At 49.5% G+C, this 12,601-nt stretch overlaps 1 protein-coding gene across 2 annotated transcripts in view; it reads left to right on the top strand.

The window, feature by feature from the left end:
• Positions 1-12,601, top strand: part of SAMD4A (sterile alpha motif domain containing 4A) — a 213,297-nt gene that overhangs the window by 165,415 nt on the left and 35,281 nt on the right. The window lies entirely within an intron of this gene.

The raw sequence follows: 12,601 nt of genomic DNA on the forward strand, positions 1-12,601 counted from the left end.
CCCCCCCCATAGCTAGCACTCCAAAACAGTCCAGTGGAGCCTAAGCGGTGGGTGTTGCCTTCTGACACACTTCCGGTGATGTCAGGGGGTGTGGCCTATGCAAATGAGTTATGCTAATGAGCTCCTGCCCCTCTTTTTTCTACGAAATGACCCCAGCTTGGATGGGAGACCGCCAGAGAAGTCCAGGGTCGCCACGCAGAGGCAGGCAAAGGCAAACCACTTCCGTTGGTCTGTCGCTCTAAAAACTCTACAGGGTGGCAGTTAGTCAGTTGTGACTTACGCAGCACTTTCCACCGACAAAAGCATTTAGGGCACTCCGTTTGGGGTGCAAGATTAGATTCCGGTGCCCCCCCCAAAAAAAATCTTGCTTTTCCACTGCAAGCCAGCACAGCTGCCTCCCTGAAACTCTCTTCATGCAAGTTGAGGTGGTTTTAAAAAATGTTTTCGATACGTTCAGGAGAGTAAGCATGCATCACAATAATTTGGGGAGAGATGTGAGAAAGGAACATTCAGTGTACGGTACCCTGTGGCTCATGTATCTGTGGATGACTGCCGATTTGAAGGAAGAGATTGGATTTATCCCCCGCCCTTCACTCGGAGTCTCAGAGCGGCTTACAATCTCCATTCCCTCCCCCTCCCCACAACAGACTCCCTGTGAGGTAAAAGAAGAAGAGGAAGAGATTGGATTTATCCCCCGCCCTTCACTCGGAGTCTCAGAGCGGCTTACAATCTCCATTCCCTCCCCCTCCCCACAACAGACTCCCTGTGAGGTAAAAGAAGAAGAGGAAGAGATTGGATTTATCCCCCGCCCTTCACTCGGAGTCTCAGAGCGGCTTACAATCTCCATTCCCTCCCCCTCCCCACAACAGACTCCCTGTGAGGTAAAAGAAGAAGAGGAAGAGATTGGATTTATCCCCCGCCCTTCACTCGGAGTCTCAGAGCGGCTTACAATCTCCATTCCCTCCCCCTCCCCACAACAGACTCCCTGTGAGGTAAAAGAAGAAGAGGAAGAGATTGGATTTATCCCCCGCCCTTCACTCGGAGTCTCAGAGCGGCTTACAATCTCCATTCCCTCCCCCTCCCCACAACAGACACCCTGTGAGGCAAGTGGGGCTGAGAGAGCTCTTGACAGAACTGTCGTTGAGAGAACAGCTCTGAAGAAACTTGTGGCTGACCCAAGGTCACAAAAGCAGCTGCAAGTGGAGGAGAGGGGAATCAAACCCGGTTCTCCCAGATTAGAGTCCGCGCTCCTAACCACTACACCAAACCCGGCTCTCTTGTGTGTTATACTCAGGAGGGTCAATGCCTCGGAATAACAACCAGCAGGCCGGGAGAATTCCTCGCTCTCCCTCGGCGGTGGGAGACTCGCTGGGTGTGATCTCAGGCCTTGCAGGGTTGTTGTGATGGGGATAAAACAAAGAAGGAGACGAGAGCCACACGCTCCTCTCTGAGCCATTCGGAGGGTCCCCTCACAGCTGTGGCAATAAAACATGAGAAGCTTTTAGGGAACATGGCCCAGCTGTGAAGTAGAATATTTATTGATGTATTTATTACATTGCTCTCTCGGGAGCTCAGAGCCGCTTAGGTGGTTCTTCTCTCATGGACTTCCCCCTCCCATTTATCCTCTCATGCACACACCCCTCCCATTTATCCTCACGATAACGGCGACCTAAGATCACCCTTTAAGCCTCGTGGCTGAGCGGAGGTCTGACTCCGGGTTCCCTCAGTCCCAGTCTGATTGCTTTTAGCACTGATATAGCCCTGAATTACTGTCAGTAGGAAAATAACTCTCCTGCCCTGACCCGTGTAGCCCAGGCAAGCCCGATCTTGTCAGATTTCGGAAGCTAGACCAAGACAAAAAAGTTGCCGTACAAGTTCAATATACTTATGCAAAGTATGGATAATTTAATACATATTCTTTTTGTTTCAATAGCTGCACATCCAGAGACCGAAGTCCCACCAAGACGAACTTGCTCGAGATTTTAGCTGTTCGTTTCGACCAAAGTCTTTGTCACATCTCAGTTTGTAGTCATTCTTTCTGTTCACAAAGTCAACTTTTGTCTTGGTCTACTCTCTAGGGTTGCTGGGTCCTTGTTGTTGTTTCTTTAGATTTCGGAAGCTAAGCAGGGCCGACCCTGGAAAGTTATTTGGATGGGAGACCTCCAGAGAATACCAGCAGTCGGGAGGCGGGGGCAGGCTGTCAAGCCATTTCTCTGAACGTTCTCTGTGCCCCAGCAGGAGTCGCCGGAGGTCGCCGTGACTTCCGGGCGCAGGCGTGCGCGCGCGCACACACACACACAAAATGCAAAAATACCAAAAAAAAAAGGAAAGAGGAATTTTTGGCAGGGGAGAAGCTTTTGTGAGTCACGGCTCACTTCTTTAGATACAGTCTGTCCTTGTACCTTGTAGAGTGGAGTGATCCTTCACAAGGTTGATGCATTTCCTTTTTTTTTTCTTTTGAACCCCCAAAGGGGATTTTTTTTAAATTGCATTTTCTAAAGACTACAGACTACAAAGAAAAAATGGGACAGGGAAACAACTACAACTAAGGATACAGAAAAGAAAACCACTAATAACTAAATCCCCAAGTATAGGAGATCCTACATCAGCTTGTATAAGTGTTATTCTTAACATGCTTAGATTACATTGAACATGGTCATTTATGTTAATATATTTAGCTTTTAGCCCATCATTTAACTATTTTTAAAAAATTCCAAGAGCAACATTAAAGTAAGTGTTTTAAGGCACAATTCAGAGTCCGTCAGCCTTTTTTTAGCTTTGTTCTTTCTTTTCCTCAGTTGATAGTCTCGCTTGGGGGCTGCCGCCCCCTTATCTGAAGCAGAGTCCTCATCTGAAGCCACAGAGTCCATATCATCACTGGATTTACTGTGTTCTTCTTCCCCACCGACCTCTCCTGGCTCTCCCAATTGCAATCTCAGGAACTCACGTGCTTTAAAGACAGAGTCAATCTTTTCTTTTTTGTCCTTAATTTTAAAGGTGACGAATTCGGGAATCAACCATCTGTAGGCAATGCTGTTCGTTTGCAGAAATGATATTAAGTCTTTATACTCCTTCCTCTTCTTCCTGATTTCAAATGGGATATCTTTTAAAATTCTGATGTTATTCCCTCCCATTTTCAGGGGTACTCCTGTAGTTGTTTTGAGTATTAAGTTGATGCATTTCCATTCTGTACGATTCAGTGTGGAGAAGGATCAAGATGGTAGCTGTGGTAGTCTGTCTGTAGCAGTAGAAAAGAAGTACAGTCCAGGAGCACCTTAAAGACTAACCACGTTGGAATCCAAGTCTCACGAGGAAAGGCTGAAAGAGTTGGGTATGTTTAGCCTTGGAAAGAGAAGGCTTAGAGGGGACATGATTGCAGTCTTCAAATATCTGAAGGGCTGTCATGTAGAAGGTGGAGCAGATCTATTCTCTCTTGCTCCGGATTGCAAGACTAGATCGAATGGGTGGGAATTACAAGGGAGTCAATACCAGATAATATCAGGAGAAACTTCCTAACTGTAAGAGTAGTTGAGAGGTGGAGCAGACTGCCTTGGGAGGTGGTGGATGCTCTTTCGCTGGACGTTTTCAAGCGTTGGCTGGACGACCATCTTCCAGGTGTGTTGTAGGGCTATCTTTCGGCTGTACTCCTGCAGGGTGCAAGAGGTGGGACTGGATGACCTGTAAGGTCCCTTCCAGGGGTCATTTTGTAGAAAAAGAGGTGCAGGAGCTCATTAGAATAACTTATTAGCATAACTTATTTGCATATGCCACACCCCCTGACATCACCGGAAGTGTGTCAGAAGGCAACACCCACCGCTTAGGCTCCACTGGACTGTTTTGGATTGCTAGCTATTTGGGGGGGGGGGGAATGTGCAGATCTGTCCTCACAGAGGAGGGAGAGCTTGTACCTGAATAAAACCTGGTCTTAAAGGTGCCATTGGACTGTTTTGGACTGCTAGCTGTGGGGGGGACGGACGTGCAGATCTGTCCTCGCAGAGTGGGGAGAGCTTCTACCTGAATAAAACTTGGTCTTCAAGGTGCCACTGGACTGTTTTGGACCGGGGCCGGGGAGGCTCTGCAACTTACCTGGCTGCTTCTTGCTCCTCGTGGCCCAACTGAGGGCTGCTGGGAGCAGGGGGTGGGGCTTATTGCATGTGCCTGCCCCCTGGGCTCCTTACTGCCGGAGCTCTGCTCCTGTGCGCTCCCGCAGGAAATGACCCCTGGTCCCTTCCAACTCTAACATTCTATGGTTCTATGATTTGTGGCAAGTCATGAGGTTTCGTGAGTCACGGCTCACGTCTTCAGATACAGCTAGAATGTGAATCCAGGATTTCCAGGCTATGCGCTTTTGAGAGCCCCAGCTTCCCTCCTTGGATACGGCTCCCTCTAAGCTGTGGAGCCTTGTGAGCAAAAAATTCCGCTTTGTGAGCTCCTGGCATTAAAGTTGCGAGCGAGCAATGTGGCGGCTGCATAAATCAGTTTGCTCTGGAGCCCTCCTTCCTGAGTGGGGACAAAAATGTCTGAGCCGGAGGCTAAAAAAACCGTGAGCTAGCTCACACTCACTCAGCTTAGAGGGAACACCGATACAGATCACCATTCCTCCTTGCCTCTGACAAAAAGAGCTCCGACTCTCAAAACGTACCCTGGGAGGCTTGTTGGTCTGTAAGGTGCTCGTGGACTCCAACCCGACTGGTCCGAGTTTGCATCTCGGACAGCAAAAGCGGGCACTGCAACTGGTTATGGAGGCACTCGGGCGTGGGGAAGGATCATTCCGCTGCTACATCCATAACGGGCTGCCCGCTGCCCCAGACAGAAAGAAACCCCGGCTAAGCTCAGTGGACAAAACTGGAGGTCAGGTGGGAAGAGGAGAGGAGCAGCGTCAGAGGCAACAAAGGAAGAAACCGGGGAGGCAGCTGTCCCCTCCGCAACGATCTGAAAGGTTCATAAGATCTGGCCCAGTATCAAAAGGCCGAGGGACTTGGGAAAGTTCAGTCTGGAGAAGAGGAGGCTGAGGGGGGACAGGATGGCTGTCTTGAAGTATCGGAAGTGCTGTGTCACTCGGAGGAGGGCAGGGAGCTGTTGGCAGCAGAGGAGAGGACTCACTGGGTTTAAATCAGGGGTCATTTCCTGGAGGAGCGCACAGGAGTGGAGCTCCGGCAGTAAAGAGCCCAGGGGGCGGGCACATGCAACGAGCCCCACCCCCTGCTTCCAGCAGCCCTCAGTCAGAGCAAGAAGCAGCCAGGTAAGCTGCAGAGCCCCCCCCCCCCCGTCCAAAACAGTTGAGTGGCACCTTTAAGACCAAGTTTTATTCAGGTACAAGCTCTCCCTCCTCTGCGAGGACAGATCTGCACGTTTCCCCCCCCCCCAATAGCTAGCAATCCAAAACAGTCCAGTGGAGCCTGAGCGGTGACACACTTCCAGTGATGTCAGGGGGTGAACATAAGAACATAAGAGATGCCAATGTTGGATCAGGCCAAAGGCCCATCCAGTCCAACACTCTGTGTCACACAGTGGCCAGAAATACCAGGTGCCATCAGGAGGTCCACCAGTGGGGCCAGGATATTAGAAGCCCTCCCACTGTTGACCCCCCCCCCCAAGCACCAAGATGACAGAGCATCAGAGGGTGTGGCATATGCAAATAAGTTATGCTAATGAGTTATGCTAATGAGCCCCTGCACCTCTTTTTCTACGAAATGACCCCTGGTTTAAATTAAGGGCGGGAAGGTCCCGGCTGGATATTAGAAAGAACTTTATAACAGTCAGAGTTGTGCCACAGTGGAATCGGCTGCCTGGGGAGGTGGTGAGATCCCCCTCCCTGGCAGTCTTCAAGCAGCGGCTGGACAATCACTGATCAGGGATACTTTAGGCTGATCCTGCATTGAGCAGGGGGTTGGACTCGATGGACCCTTCCAACTCTGTGATTCTGTACATCAGGCTCCATGAACCAATGGCCTGGCTTGGTTCCGTACGGGAATGTCCCCAGCGGAGAAGGCTAGCCCGATCTTGTCAGATCTCAGAAGCTAAGCCGGGTCAGCCCTGGTTGGTATTTGGATGGGAGACCCGCAAGGAAGTCCAGGGTTGCGACGCAGAGGCAGTCAACAGCAAGCTGCTGCTTTTCGTCTCTCGCCTTGGAGGCTTTCCAGGGTGGTCTTTAGTTGGCTGTGGCTCAAAGGCGCTTTCTACCACCACCACACAGGCAGAGAAGGGCTCTGGCAGTCCTCACAGCCTGCTCAGGGATGCAAAGGCACAGCTATCCCGGGCCAGAACAACAACTGCTGGCTCCAGGTGCTGTCCCTGGTCCTGAAATGCACCTGTCTAAGTAGATGAGAGTTCATGGGCAATTTAATCACTGCTGTTGCTTCCAGTTGTTGTTGTTGTTCAGTCGCACAGTCGAGTCCGACTCTCCGCGACCCCATGGACCAGATCACGCCAGGCCTTCCTGTCTTCCGCCATCCTCTGAAGTTTGCTCAATTTCATGTTCGTTGCATCGATGACACTGTCTAACCATCTCATCCTTTGCCGTTCCCGTCTTCTTTGACCTTCAATCTTTCCCAGCATCAGGGTCTTCTCCAGTGAGTGCTCCCTTCTCATTTAGTGGCCAAAGTATTTGAGCTTCAGTTTCATTATCTGGCCTTCCAGGGAACAGTCAGGGTTGATTTCTTTTAGGATTGACTGATTTGATCTTCTTGCAGTCCAAGGGACTCTCAAGAGTCTTCTCCAGCACCATAGTTCAAAAGAATCTGTTCTTCGGCGCTCGGCCTTCCTTATAGTCCCAACTCTCGCAGCCATACATGACTATTGGGAATGCCATTGCTTTGACCATGCGGATTTTTGTTGGCAGGGTGATGTCTCTACTTTTTATTCTTCCTGTTGCCAGTTGTCTTAGGCTCTGCCACCACTTCCTTCAAGACTTCTGCAGGCTTTTTGGCCTGATGGGCAGAAGACACTGGCCTTCAGCTCCTCATCTACACAATCCATGCTCTGCAAGGAGAAATACTGAGCCACTCCCCTTTGCCTTGAGTTCCCATGCTTCCCCAGCTCAGTGCAGAGTGTGGTACATGTTCTAGGGAGAGACAGTAAGTTTCCCCTGCAGCTACCCAATCTCCACAAAGCACTCCATGAAGAGAGCCAGTGGTTAAGAGCACAGACTCTAATCTGGGAGAACCGGGTTTGATTCCCCCCCCTCCTCTACATGCAGCTGCTGGTGTGACCTTGGGTCAGTCACAAGTTCTCTCAGATCTGTTCTCTCGTGAGCAGTTCTGGAAAAAGCACTCTCAGCCCCATGTACCTCACAAAGTGGAGGGGAAGGGAAAGGAGATTGTAAACTGCTCTGAGACTCCGAGTGAAGGGCGTGGTATAAAGCCAATCTCCTCTTCCTCCTCTTCTCTCCTCCTGGCGGAACAGGGGACTCTGAGAACATAGGAAGAGCCCGACTGGATCAGACCAGTGGTCCATCTCGTACAGCATCCTGTCTCACAGTGACCAACCAGTTCCTCTTGAGGACAGAGAGGCCGAGGCCTTCCCCTGATAAGAACATAAGAAGAGCCCTGCTGGAACAGACCAGTGGTCCATCTAGCCCAGCACCCCATCTCACGAGTGGCCAACCAGTTCCTCAGGAGATCTGACAACAAGGCATAGAGCCGGAGGCCTTCCCCTGATGTTGCCTCCTGGCTCTGGAATTCAAAGGTCTGCTTCCTTTGAACATCCAGGTTCCCTTTAGTCACCATCGTAGTAGCCACTGATAGACCTCTCCCCCATGTATCTGTCTAATCCCCTGAGGGATGCCATGAAGAGGGTCTTCATTGGGAAGAGGGGATCAGTGAAAATTCCCAGTGTCGTTTCACCCACGTCCACCTTTACAGAAAATGGTTTGCTTCCCTTGCAAGAAGTGCCCCTCTTTGCGAAAAAGCATAAAATGCTCTCTGGTTACCGGCACTCTTAGAAATGGGATGCCACGGTTTGGACCCGCTGTGTTTTCTGAACATTCTTCAAAAGTAGTTCCACATAGAGCACACTGCAGTGACCCAGCCTTGAGGTTACCGTAGCAGGTATCTCAGTTTGTTTCTTGTTTGTTTGGAGGCGTTTTCCTGCTGTCAGTTCACAGCCGACTCATGGTGACCCAATAGGTCAGTGATGGCAAACCTTTTAGAGACCCGAGTGCTCAAACTGAGACCCCAAACCCACTTATTTATCGCAAAGTGCCAACACAGCAATTTAACCTGAATACTGAGGTTTTACTTTAGAAAAAACAACTCATACATTAACTTAAGATGATCCAAACCAAGTAAGGAAAGCTATCCCAAATGCTTTCATTTACTTAAAATTATTCGGCAGAGAATTCGACACTTTAATGATGGTCTGGGCCTGGCTGGGGCGATGGCACGCGTGCCCACAGAGAGGGCTCTGAGTGCCACCTCTGGCACCCGTGCCATAGGTTCCCCACCACTGCAATAGGGTTTTCCAGAAAAGAGACAAACAGAGGTGCCTGCCTCTGCGTAGGTACCCTGGACTTCCTTGCTGGTCTCCCATCCAAATACTGACCAGGGGCGACCCTGCTTAGCTTCTGAGATCTGATGGGATCAGGACAGCCATGGCCATCTAGCACAGGGCAGATAAGGAAATGACCATCTGAAAAGATGCTTCTTGGGATTCACTTCCAGTGTTTTGTGGTAGTTGCCAGGATCAGAAAAGCAACTGGAAGGAGGAGGAGGAGAAGGAAGAGGAGAAGGAGGTACCGTCTAGTCACAACTGACTCACGGTGACCCCATCCATCGGGCATACCAGGCAAGAGATGAACAGAGGTGGTTTGCCCATTGCCTACCTCTGCAAAACTCACTAGAAAAAGCAATTATGCTTGGATTGGTTAGCAGCAGGGGTCTTTTCCTGCAGGAGCGCACAGGAGCGGAGCTCCGGCAGTAAAGAGCCCAGGGGGCGGGGACATGCAACAAGCCCCGCCCCCTGCTCTCAGCAGCCCTCAGTCAGAGCAAGAAGCAGCCAGGTAAGTTGCAGAGCTCCCCCCGGTCCAAAAATGTCCAGTGGCACCTTTAAGACCAAGTTTTATTCAGGTACAAGCTCTCCCTCCTCTGCGAGGACAGATCTGCACACACACACCCAATAGCTAGCAGTCCAAAACAGTCCAATGGAGCCTGAGCGGTGGGTGTTGCCTTCTGACACACTTCCGCTGATGTCAGGGGGCGTGACCTATGCAAATGAGTTATGCTAATGAGTTATGCTAATGAGCTCCTGCACCTCTTTTTCTACGAAATGACCCCTGGTTAGCGGCAAAAGGGAACCGGGCCGCCAAAGAACACGGCGGCTAGAGACCATAAAAGTTGAGAGCTGCCTGAGCATGGAACAACTCAAAGAAACAGGATAAGATTGGAAAACATTGAGAGCGGTGGCCCACGGAATTGCCCAGAGTCGAACATGACTGAATGGCTAGCAGGAACAAAACTCTGCAAAGGGACCCTCAAGTTCCTCGGGGGTCTCCCATCCAAGTACAGACCACGGCTGACCCTGCTTAGCTTCTGAGATCTGATGAGGTGGGGCTCGCCTGGGCCATCCATCCAGGTCAGGGCTAGCCTAGGGTAACTAGCCCCCCAAAAGTGGTAGTTCGCCCCCCCTTCTTGCCAGCCACGTAGATCCATCTGAACTAGACATGCCTTTCAATATCTGGACAGCAGGAGTTGTAAGCACTGAGCCGATATTCCCTACCCTCCAAAATATCTGCCAAATCCTTCTTGGCATGCCCCACTTTCAACAGTGAGGTGGGTAATTCATTAGAAAAAGGGCCCTTTTTGTAAGGATCCCTGGCTCAAGCTCTCCCCATCTATCCATCGGGCTAACCTTTTGCTTCCGGGCGCCAGGTGAAAAGGTTTTGTTTTAAATTCCGTCTATCTCTTTGTCTAATTTTGTAGCTTCATTGGGATCTCGTTGTGAGGTGTGTTGTTTTCTCCCAACCCCCAGAGTAACAACATCTCTGTCTATTTTATTTATTTTGGTTCTTGGTTTTGTGATTTTTTTTAAAGAGGACGTTTTTATGCCGTTGTCCGTCACCCCGGAAGCCGATTGCCAAGGGGTGGCGTGTAAATCCTTTCAACAAATTAAAAACGTCACCTTTGCTAAAGATACTGTCAAAGGTCCTGCAGTAGAACTTCTGGACACAAGTCCAGTAACGCCTTGAAGACCAGCAACATTTTCAGGATATGCGCTTTCAGGAGTCAAAACTCCCTTCGTCAGATACAAGTCGGAGATACAGGGGTCTCCCATTCCAACTTGTATCTGACAAAGGGAACTTCAGTTCTCAATATATTTTTTTGTTCATTTGTTTATTTTTGAGACTTATATCCCACCCTATCCCGCAAGCAGGCTCAGGGCGGCTTACGAAAGCTCTCACCCCCCCTCCCCCAAAATCTTGGTTTTTAAAATTATTGTTGTTGTTGTTGTTGTTGTTGTTATTGAAATGTTTATTAAGATCAAGTATAACATACCAAAGCATACAGTAACTGCAAAACATTACGCAGAAGAGAATCCGAAATTACAAACCAATCGGTTAGTCACCAACAATACATTAACATACATCTACGGTTATAACATAATAAGACGGTATCAGTTCCATTCACCTATACCTATACAAAAGGGCAGTTTAAACCACAAATTCCAATGAGTTGAGTCAAGTCTGTTGCTCTGATATACAAGAGGAGTCTCGGCAGTAAGGTGAAGATCAGGGTGAAATCAGAAGGGGAACCATGTGTGGTAGCTCGTCCTAGAGTTATTTTTATTATTAATAAATTGAATTTCTTAATCACCTAATTGAATTTCTTAATCGCCTAACATGGCTCCAGGCAATGTACATCATTTAAAAAAACAACTTTGTTGTTCAGTCGCACAGTCGAGTCCGACTCTTTGCGACCCCATGGACCAGATCATGCCAGGCCTTCCTGTCTTCCGCCGTCCTCTGAAGTTGGCTCAATTTCATGTTCGTTGCAAACAACTAGAAGCATTAAAAGAAACAATTAAAAATCAATATATAAATCTCAGATGGCGCTAATATATACATTTTCCTCCAACCAATGCTCCCTCTAAGCTGTGGAGTCTTGTGAGCAAAAATTCTACTTTGTCAGCTACTGGCATTAAAGTTGTGAGCCAGCGATTTGGCTGCTGCAGGAATTAGTTTGCTCTGGAGCCGTCCCTTCCTGAGCCGAGACAAAAATGTGTGAGCCGGAGGCTAAAAAACTGTGAGCCAGCTCACACTAACTCAGCTTAGAGGGAACACTGCCTTCCACCAATGCTCCCTCTAAGCTGTGGAGTCCTGTGAGCAAAAATTCTACTTTGTGAGCTGCCGCCATTAAAGTTGTGAGCGAGCGATTTGGCTGCTGCATAAATTAGTTTGCTCAGCCAAGTTTCCTGAGCTGGGACAAAAATGTGTGAGCCGGAGGCTAAAAAACTGTGAGCCAGCTCACACTAACTCAGCTTAGAGGGAACACTGCCTCCAACCCACTCCAGGTTGTGCTTTCTTCCCGCGGGCGGCGGGGTGGCGGTGGGAAGGCCGAAAAAGCAGGGGCGTAGAAAAAGAGGAGGGTGCTGGCAATGTTCCCTCTAAGCTGTGGAATCTTGTGAGCAAAAAATTCTGCTTTGTGAGCGACTGGCATTGAAGTTGTGAGCAAGTGATTTGGCTACGGCATAAATTAGTTTGCCCTGGAGCCATCCCTTCCTGAGCGAAGACAGAAACGTGCGAGCCGGAGGCTAAAAAACTGTGAGCTAGCTCACGCTAACTCAGCTTAGAGGGAACACTGGTGCTGGATGTATGATGGAACCATCACTGCCCTCAGCCAATGGCCTGGCGGAACATCTCGGCCTTGTGGGCCCTGTGGAATTGCGTAAAATCCCACAGGGCCCTGGTGGAATTCGACAGAGAGCTCCACCAGGTTAGGAGCCATGACTGAAAAGGCCCCGCCCCTGGTCGAGGACAGCGGGACCTCCCTAGGGCCAAGGATCACAAGTAAGTTGTTCTCTGCAAAGCATAACGCTCTCCCGGGGAGTCCAGTGTTCCCGCTAAGCTGAGTTAGCGTGAGCTAGCTCACAGTTTCTTAGCCTCCAGCTCACAGATTTTTGTCTCAGCTCAGGAAGGAGGGCTCCGGAGCAAACTAATTTATGCAGGAGCCAAATCGCCCGCTCACAACTTTAATGCCAGTCGCTCACAAAGTAGGATTTTTGCTCTCAAGACTCCACAGATTAGAGGGAGCATTGCCCGGGACGTACCAGAGGAGGTGGTCATGAAAGGCATGCTTGTTGGTCTACTGGGCTTGAGTCTAGCGTTCCCAGCAAACACATCCTGACCAATGCTCCCTCTAAGCTGTGGAGTCTTGTGAGCAATGCTCCCTCTAAGCTGTGGAGTCCTGTGAGCAAAAATTCCACTTTGTAAGCTACTGGCATTAGAATTGTGAGCAAATTATTTGGCTACTGCATAAATTAGTTTGCTCTGGAGCCGTTCTTCCTGAGCTAAGACAAAAAAGTGTGAGCTGGAGGCTAAAAAACTGTAAGCCAGCTCACACTAACTCAGCTTAGAGGGAACACTGCTTGTGAGCAGAAATTCTACTTT

The sequence above is a fragment of the Gekko japonicus genome, unplaced genomic scaffold (genome assembly GCF_001447785.1).
Source record: "Gekko japonicus isolate JY-2015 unplaced genomic scaffold, Gekko_japonicus_V1.1 scaffold790, whole genome shotgun sequence".
Lineage (NCBI taxonomy): Eukaryota > Metazoa > Chordata > Lepidosauria > Squamata > Gekkonidae > Gekko > Gekko japonicus.